This window comes from Phytophthora infestans, genomic scaffold (genome assembly GCF_000142945.1).
Source record: "Phytophthora infestans T30-4 supercont1.3 genomic scaffold, whole genome shotgun sequence".
NCBI lineage: Eukaryota > Oomycota > Peronosporomycetes > Peronosporales > Peronosporaceae > Phytophthora > Phytophthora infestans.
In genome coordinates this window covers 1031972-1041999 of record NW_003303756.1, presented here as the reverse complement: position 1 = coordinate 1041999, position 10028 = coordinate 1031972, and the positions used below count along the sequence as shown (strand labels likewise).

Genomic DNA, 10028 nt, shown 5'->3' with positions numbered 1-10028 from the left:
GCCACTTGACGATCTCATATGTTTCTTGTCCTGGCCACGACAGCCTGGCCAGCGTATCGGTTGGACTCATCCGAGCTGCAGCAGCGCCTTTAGGAAAAAGAGCCACAAACATTCAATCCGAGAGTCAGAATGGCAACGAGCATCTCGCGTATGCCCCCATTTGCCCTGGTACAAACCACGGTATCTCTGCTGTGCTGCCGTGCTTGCCTGTACTGTGGTAGTAATCGATTCATAAATAACGTAAGCATTCATTGCAAGCATTTTTCTCACCTTCGTCCCATCCTGTTTCTTTCTTGAGTTTGATCTCTTTTTTGTTCTTTGCCAATGTCAGCAGTGCATCGTCGTAATTAAAATCATGTCCCAAATCAGCCATTAATGCAGCAATTGTGTCGTCACTTTAGTCTAAGTTGATGCTTACAAACGGTACGATACCTTCTCTAGAATCTGGGCTCTCACCTTCAGACGGCCCATCTGATTCCATGGCATTCGTAGTCACCGTGTTCACCTTCCTACAACACGTTTACATCGCCATGACCTCCAAGCAGGACACCTCTTCTGCGTTGCTTTTCGTCCTCCCTGGCGCTGGCTTCATCAAGTTGATAGCCGTCGTGTTTTCCACCATCGTTGGACCAAGTATCTGCCACCACAGTCACCACAATTGTGCTGGTTTTGGGTGGCTTTGGAATAGTCGACCACGCTGCCTTCACTGTACTTGACGTAACACCCGTAGTTACCGTACTACCAGTTGTTGCAGCACATGGTACACACAAGTACGAGATTTGCGTGGCTTAAGGGCAGCCACCACAGTCATTGCAGTAGATCTGGCGCTGGATGATGCTGGAGTGACCGTCCCTGCGGGATCTACAGCACTTGGCGTAGCACTCGTGGTTGTCACCTGACGTTTGAAAGTACTTTTTAAATGACCACTTAGCCACTCCACAAATGCCTCGACATCTGGTAACCCTGCAACCGTTACGCTTTCCTTTCCGTTTTTCTGTCCCGAGATTTTCCTTCGACGTCAAAATCGCAGTGGTGCGATCAAGCTTGAGAAGCCCTTCCAACTTGTGAACGGGTAGGAGGGAATGCGTCTTACTAGGTGTCCTAAAGGATTATATAACGCCTACACTCCCTACGGTCCGTCTGGTGCTACTTTCCGTCGAGTTCGTGACCACACTCGCGGACGCCCACGTCTGCTAGACGCTTTTATCCCTACTGCTAGCATGGAGACGAACCCGCGGTGCCGAATTTGCACTGTGTATCATATCTGGAGTCACTGCGAGCGTGAGTTCGCTCTTTATTCGCTTTGGGAGGATAATTCTTATTCAATTACTTTCTAGAGATCTCCATGGTGCTATCGAAATGCCCGGTATTGCTGCGATTCGAGCGCAATTCACAGACATTCTCAGTTACACGACAAATTACCGCTCTGATGGTGTGAAGCTTAACCTACAGTAGAGCGGAGCTATGCAATTCAAAACAATTTCTACAACGGGTGGAAACACGATCATGACGTACAGAAGACAGTGTGCTCGTATTTGCTTGTGCACTTCATGCACCTGGATCGCTGCATGACTCTCAAATATCGGAATGGAAGAAATCTATCAAAAATTACGCGCTGCCTACAAATTGAGCGGAGCGAGGTGTGTCGCTGATTTTTTTTTGTTTTGACGCTCGGTGCAGACTACTATCCGTTTATTTTGAAGCAAGCCATCACTACTAAGGTGTAGCAGCAACAGCTTCGGACGTGGGATTTTAGCACCATGCGACATCGTCACGTCAGGCAGCAGAGTGGAAATATGAGTCTTCCAAAGCTCATTTCCAAGGCTAAAGGACCGTCTCGAGTTCGAAAAGGAGCGCAACGTACGCCGCTTAATTTTGGGTATGTGTGACCTTCTCTTTTAAGCTTCGCACAAGCCTAATCGGTATTAATCAGTTGCTTTCTGTTTACAGGCCACGCTTGGAGGAAGACGCAGTAATGCTTATATAGGCTATTTTGTTCTTTAAGTAAGTACGAAGCCTGGATGGAACAAACGTCAATGTACGCGTCCATGTTGGACTGTACTGCGTTATTAAACTCTGTTACGGTAGTGCGAGCAGCTCAAATTAACGACTGCTTGCTTCTCGCTCGTCGGCTCGATCTTGCTCGCGCCGACGGCGACCCTCTCCATGTCAGCGTTGCTGCTTCTCTCAACTGCTTCACGCTGGCGTTGCTCTTGCATAACGGATAGAAGATCATCCCCTCCACTTTCATCGGTACCGCGATCTTGGCGGGAAAGCGACCGGCAAGACCAGTGTCGTTACTAGAGTCGGTTTCTGTACCGTCCTCTTCAGATTCTTCGTCCTCAAAGCATCGGCAGTGTCGTGTATTAGATTGTCACCTCTGGACAGGTCAACACGCTCCGTAATTGAAGTAGCTATAACGATGGCACGAGCTACATTATCTGGGATGAGATATTGGGTTTTCCTGATCCCAGGTAAGTCTTGTACAGTTTAGCAAATTTACGACGGAGGCTTTCCACTGTACGATCGACACCAGGATGCTTCTGGTTTGTGGCGACGTGCAACAGTCTTCCACTTATCACGACCTGTCGGCTTTATGTTTTCCAACAAATTAAGCAGGCCGTCTACCCCGACTCTCGTAAAACCATTGCCTCTCTAGCTGCTCGTTCAGGTGTACGCCTCTGTTGTGCTCGTCCTCCGACTCCGGCTATTTGCTCGTTCCTTACGTGCGCTGTCGGTGGAGATGACGTGAGCTGCGCGAGCGGTACGCGTAAGCTGTTGGACGTTGGGAGCGTTGCTCTTGCGAGCTGGAGGCTTCGTGGTGAGGGTCCATAACTTTTTAGAGCGCCAATCTCGAAATGACAAGAATCATAACTCTCTCACTTGTGCTACGTATCTTTGCAGCGTAGTACCCTGTACCGATCTGTACGGGGTGGCCGCCACCCTGTACAGATTTCTCTCCTTTGGGAAAATTGGTACGAAAAACATCCCCTCGTGACTGTTTTATGTTCGATCAAGTACGACCAGAATGATATTTGAGCTCTTAGGAGCCGCCCATTGGTATGACACTTTCGCGTTGGCACATGTCTACGGAGTTGGTCAGGCGCGGTGTCTGATTTAAATTGTGAGCTCCTTTTTGGTAAAAACGACTTCGGGCTACGCGCCGACCATTGCAGCCCTTGCATCGCTGCGGGTGCAAACGGTCTCTCGAAACCCTCATTTTATATGGTTGAAATTGCTAGCTTTTTCTTATTGCAAACAAATTGCTTGGAAAATGTAGAGCAGCTGCTTTGTAAAAAGGTTTTCCCGAACTCAGTACAGACTAAAAAACGCTAGCAAGACGCAACATAAGTGTATACACGCATTTAATGCAAAAATGGTGGCTACCCAAGAGTGATTATGTCGTGATGTTGTACCGCGTGTGTGGCAATTGGTCGGCGAGTGGCAGCCAGCGTCGTGAGTTGGAGTACTAAGTGCTTCTGGCACAGGGCACGGCCAGGTCTCTGACCATGGTGGTGTAGGCGAATGTGGCACTGATGTCGACTGCGCTGCTGCAGCCGATCGTCGTGGCGAGTTATTGTCATTGGTCAAGCTGTACGCGTTCATCTCGTCGTTTGTAGAAAAACAAAGTGCTCATATATAAACCACCCTGTCGACGGTACAAATCGGACCCCTCAGAAATGCATTGCTAAAACAGGCGGCAAAAACCTTGAAAATCACGATATGGTTTGTATCTTCAAAAGTCAAAATTATTGTGACACGAGAGGGATTCGAACCCACGCCCGAAGACTGGCGCCTAAAACCAGCACCTTAGACCACTCGGCCATCGTGTCATATAATTTGTAGTCTTATCAAATACTTCAAAATGCATTTAGTTAGGAGCCTAATTTAATATTTTGACAAAAACAGCTTTATTGGCGCCGGGTATAAAAGGAAACATGATTATAGAGCGGTCTGATCCGTTCCCGAATTTATCCTATTAAAATCAAGCCAAATCAGCTATAGACTGTAAAATTATAACAGAGACTCATGATTCAAGGTATTTTAGCGTATTATAAGAGAGGCACATGCTTGTGGCCCACTTAAGAAATTCCCAACAGCAAAAAAATGGCCTGCTCGCGTGAAACCTTCACTATCTACGAGTAAAACGATCTCCCTCGGCACTGTCTAGCCAAACTCCAGCCTTAAGCACTTTGGTCTCCTGCAGTGGGTTACCGCATGCCTTAGCAAAAATATGGGCATTTCCAGCTCTTTCCCGGAATTTAAACGGAAAAGGACAAGTACATTCACACAATTGAATTACTATCAACATGGATCCACGACCACTCCTGAAGGCAGTCGCTGTGCTGCACATGAAATATATTGTCGATTGTGGCTAAGCGAAGCCGTAACTTGTTGATGTAGCAAATCATGAAGATTAGTTAAGCTTTGGTTAGCCTGCTCTTTTCTTTAAATTAAACTTTAAAAGCTGTTTCATAAGAAAAATTGAGGCTGTGTTACGGCTGCCTTTCGTTGAATGGATGCGTCATTTTTCATTCCGACCACATAAACCTTCAAACCGACCTCGTGCTCGTCGGAATAAAGACCTTTCGAAGAGAGCGTTTTTTTGTTGTTTGTGGGATACGTGAGCAAAAGCAGTCTATCATCAACTGCGATCCATTCGTACTCACTTTCTCACAAACCAACGGAATCCGTCTTCTATCCATTATCATTGTTGGTTGCTGAAACCTTTACGTCTATTATTTACTGTGAGCTTATATAGTTGGTGGCTCCGATCATCGTATAAATTTTATTTGTTCTTCGTGTGGCTTTAGAGGACTTCCTCACTCAAAGATACGATGTCATGGGTGCGGTGCCCTCCCAATGAGCCCACGCAGTCGCCCGTGGCAACAGCGTCTGGTGCTGAAAGTTCACGTGAACGCCTCTCGGTGAGCTCGAGCAACGCGGAGTGCAATGTCTTTTATTAGTAGTTCTGATGACTGCGAGTCGGATGTTGATGATGTTGGACCTTGAGATAATCGTGGCGGGCATGGTGGCGAAGGACAGTCAAGTGGTCAAAATGGTGGGTTTTCCCACAACTACGACGTAGTCAGACGAGGATGAGGCCTCGAGCAAGGTGGGTCGTGAGGACAAGACCAATGTCAACGATGTGGTGGCAAAATTCAACACAGGCGGTAATAACGACCAGACACCGAAGCTCTGCCAGCGCTTTGGTCCGGCCGAATAAACCCTTCTTGTTGGTCAGGCTAACGCTGACGAGCCCTATGCGACCAGGTATGGTGACATTAGACGGCGGTGGGATGAGGTGCGGCCAAGTTTAATGCAAGTCATAATTTCAACATGACTTCCATCAAAGGTACAGCGGCGTAAACAAGGTTTAAACGTCTACATGACGTACACCATAGCTGGGAAAATACGGCAGCACAAAAAACGGGCACCGACGAGAAAGAGACGCCCTTCATACATCTAATGGTAGAGGTCCTGGCTAAGGTGAACGACGTCGAGGATGCACGCGCACAGCATGCTGCTGAACACGCTGAGAAGCAGTTATCTGGAGAATTGGTGCGCCAAACGGCGTGACGCGCGTTTAACTAGGCAAGCGATCACCGCGCTCGGACGATTCTCATGACGCGGAGGATAAGTAAGAATCGTACGTCAAAACCGCAGGAAGGGTCAAACTGACTGGGATAACTTTTTCAAAGAAGTAATGGAGGAAAGAGCACAAATTATCGAGAATTTTGTTGACATGCAAAAAGAAAGTTAGCAGCAACGTCTTGAGTCTAAGAGACAAGAGCGCGAGAAAGACCGGTTGGACCGTGAAATGAAGAGGGGGGAGCGTCGACTGGAGCGAGGAGAACGCTGCATAGAAAGGAAAATTTAAACGAAGCTTATCATGAGCTTACTTGAACATCTCAAGCGAAACTGCGGCTAACTCTGTGGTGTTGAGTAACTGGGATGACGGGGCTTACACAAGTGCTGGAGGCGCGCAGCCGAAGTACTTGCTGACTTGAACATCTCCTTGGGTGTATGCTAGTGCATAAGTTTTTGTGCATTTTAATGCTTTTGTCCTTTTTACTTAGCCTGATGCTCGAGTTCTAATAAATAGCGGTCGTTTATTAAATAGAGGTATTTATAAAGTACAAATCGATCTAGATAGACTGGCTGTTACGGCAGTCAAATCGACCGCTCGGGATCGATCAACCACCAAATCCACATCCACATCCTGTAGATCGACTCTTTTTGCCGTTTTGAAATGACAACTCGATCACAGATAAAACAAATCGATGCCTGCCTCTTCGCATCTCATTTCTACGCGTGGTTTTATGCGCTAAATCTACGCTATAAAATGGAGGACATTCCTTCTGCAAAGCACAATAGCAACACCGCTACTCTTACCATTCACACAGGCGTCAATAATATCTTGTGTTTTTTGGTCCAGTCGAGAATTGCCCATTTTTGCTATACGATTCCAAACATCCACTCGATCAAACCGCGGCTTTTATTCATAACTTCGTTAAAGCACTTTCAGAGGTTGAAACGTAAGCATTACGAAAAGGACTACAGAGAAACTCATTTATCCCATGCACGGAATCACCATAAATTAGGACGTCCAGATCCTTAACGAGATCGTTGCGTTGAAGATTTGGTACGAGTCCACTTTCTCGAAGTCTCCCCTCAATCGGACCAAAAATGAAAAAAAAAATTGTTAAGTGGTTAAGAAGCTAGCTTGCAGTTGCTAGAACAGCAGCATTTGAAAGTCAAAGATAATTTTTACCATCCGGAGTGCAAACACCTTACGAGGTTAACTCAGTGGCGACGCTTGTGTCCCCTGTAACAAACCCTCAGAAGGTTTTCTTTGTCTCCAGCTGGTATACAGTCGAGAGCCGCTTGCATGGCTTGAAGATGTTGCTTAAGCTTGCCAGGGTGGCAAATAAATTACTTTGCTCCATAAACAAACATTGATTTTTTTGGACGAGGTCGTTAGTTTGGTCTGTTACCGCTTGTACATACGCCTGGTGCCGAGCAGCATACAAAGTATCGTTAAAGAGCAGAGTATTCTTCCATTGATCGTCGAGGTAGCAGTCTGTGTTGTAAAAATAAATTAAACGTTGAAAAGCAATTCAGTAGGATCAGACATTCAAATCGCGGTGCAGGACGTGTCCGATCGACCGAACTGCTTCCGGATACCAGACAGCTTTCCTAGATGGGAAAGTCGGTAGCAGAGCATTGCGAGGACGTCGACGCCCAACAGCCGAGTCCCCGCGCTTGAGATAAAAACGTTGGGTACGCTCATCAGACATGCAAGTCTCATCAGCTCATCGCACTTGAGACCAAATCTGCATGAGCGTCGACGTCTGGGTACGTATTGATGTCGAGCCGAGCGTCAGAAATTAATGGTCGCTCCGCGTGCTCCGCTGAAGAAGCTACGAGCAGAGCGTCCCTAAGATCTTCCAAAACTTCAGCGAGCACTACTAGTGCTCGAGGACCAGCCCCTTGTACAGTATATCGTCCATTCTGACCGAAGATCTAATTCAAACGGGCAAAAAACTTTATTTGGATACAGTCTCTTCAGATTTGATGTTAGCATCGTCCAACTAGTGTATCCCACATCTAATTATAATCTGGTCTCGAAAGTTAATTTCAGTGGTTTTCTGATTGTAGGATATGGATACCGCTATCCCACAAACCACCAATCGCTTCGAAAGGTCCCTCATGTACAAGTTTACGCATATGCTTTTTCTCCACGGAGCCACCGTTTGTTGCTGTACCCAGCCTTGGTGTTTAGCTGAGCTGCTGGTTTACCTGCAGGGTCGTCAGGTAGCACTTCGTCTAGAAAGCTTTCGCGTGCTCCATGACTTGAAGACCACGGCACCCCTTGATCTCAGCGCTCAGCTTACGGATGTGCACAATATTAAGCCATGCTAAGTACCACATCGTGCGGCAAAATAACCTCACGATGGATCACTCAGTGAAATTGGCATCGTTCATATTGCAAACTCCCGTATGGCATGAAAGTCGCATCGGCAGATTGCTCGTCCCGACATCAGGGCTAAGTTTGCGCTCCACGCTTATAGGAAGAACCTTTAGCTTCAGCTGTATCCTACGGCCCCCTCTCTTTCAACACGTTATTGCAGCGATTGCAGTGACCACCAACGCAAAAGCAAGTAGCAAGCCCCCCGTGGTATTCATCCCCACTTGACTGCGGAAGTGCTAGCAGGATCGACTTGGTGGATATTGTTTATTCACTCACTCACTAACTAACTTACTCACTCACTCACTCACTCAATCAATCAATCACACACTCACTCATTCACCGCAAAAATGATTATTAGACGGCCCGACAAATTCAAGCGCACAAAGCGAGGTCCGGCGTCAAGGTACCGTAAAACACGGATCCAATGCTACACACGGATCGAGTGCAGCAAAGATTAAAAATGCAGATCACACGATGTGCAAAAACAAAAAGGCGAATCTTTAAAGGTTTCATTCCTCCTACTCATTGTATCCATTTTATTCTTCTTGATCTACTTCTAGAATCGGTGCTTCTTCTTCTGCATAAGTTAGTACTCTGAAGCGGTCTTCTATATCGCGAGGCCCAGTAGGTAGTATCCCGCTCTTGGCAAAGCCCTTTCGAATCGTCGCCGGCGAGATTGAAGCCCACCCTTCTGCTACAAAGCGCGAAAAAGTTGACGCTTCTCTTGTGGGGTCTTTGGGAACTCATGATCAATGTGGTAAGCCAAGTAGCTGGTTCTGCATTTTAATAACAATTAGAAAATATTTATAATAAAGCAAAACGAAAACTTACCGCACATAATCCTTGAATGGCTTCATCACAGCAACGTCCATCGGCTGCGCCAGCCCTGTTATCCCCGGCGGAACAAACTCAACCTGCGTGCAGCAGTCTTCTTCGAGCACGGTACGAACAGAATTCATCTTGTGGACTTTCAAGCTGTCCAACAGGAGTAACCTACAGCCATCTACTGAGGGTTTTCAGATCTAGTACCATAACAATTTAGAAACTCATAATTACAAAAAAATAAACCGATATTGTACGTACGCGTTGAATCCACTCTTGCATCACAGCTTCGTTGCAAAACGCTTTCTTTTGAACAGTGTGTTCGCATGATGAGTGTCCAAAGGACGGATTCCAAACGTCCTGTGACACCGGGCCGCCTGGAATGCCCGCAAAAAATACGAGGGGGGGCAATTTAACTCCCGTGGCTGATGCAGCTAGAAATACAGAACAGCGAAACCCATTCACCTCACTTCCTACAATACGCACAGTAAATAAAATATTAAAAAATATTAATAAGTTTGAATATTTTTAGTAATTAAAAAATTCCTTGTCTGACGTCCACAGTTGGAGTTCCAACGAAGTCGATTGTTGTCTTGCCATTCATGTCAATGTAAATTGCAGTTTGATCCATGTTGAGCACAGAGCCGTATTTGGACGGGCCCGTGGCATATGAAAGAGCTCCACACTCTTCAATTGCGTACTGAATTGAGTGACTAAACTTTGAAGCAACAAGCTGAAACACAAAATAAGAAATAGAAGTAAAAAAATAAACCGTATTACTAGCATTATCTCCATGTCGGATCTTATCTTGCGGCCTTTATGAGTAATGCGTGTGATAGAAAGCCTGTTACGTTTGAGAAAGCGGCGCAAAAACTCGATATTTGCACCGCGGGAACGACTCGTAAAGAGCTCTCCATCAAACCTAGAATGCATTAGAAGCAGACATTGCATTGAAACACAGAGAGATCGATTTTTGCGCATTTCTGTAATCCACGACAACAGTCTTAATCATACACTTTTAGAACAATTACTAGTATTTGGAATTTAATGCATAAATAATAATACCTTTGCTCGAGATTCGGGTGTTTAACGTAGAGGTTTTGGCGGCTTGGTACTGAGGCGTAGTACTTGTTTGGTGCGGCACTGGCAAGGGCATTTTTTTGCCGCATCCACCGGTACATTGTCGTTCGGTGAACGCCTAGCTCAGCAGCCAAGGCGACGACTGAGCTGG

The 10028-nt window shown here is 46.3% G+C and overlaps 1 non-coding gene across 1 annotated transcript; it reads right to left on the bottom strand.

The window, feature by feature from the left end:
• Positions 1–3755: 3755 nt before the first annotated feature.
• On the bottom strand, positions 3756–3833 carry PITG_25647. Its single transcript has one exon. It is a non-coding gene; the product is annotated as a tRNA-Leu (tRNA).
• Between the last annotated feature and the right edge of the window lie 6195 nt (positions 3834–10028).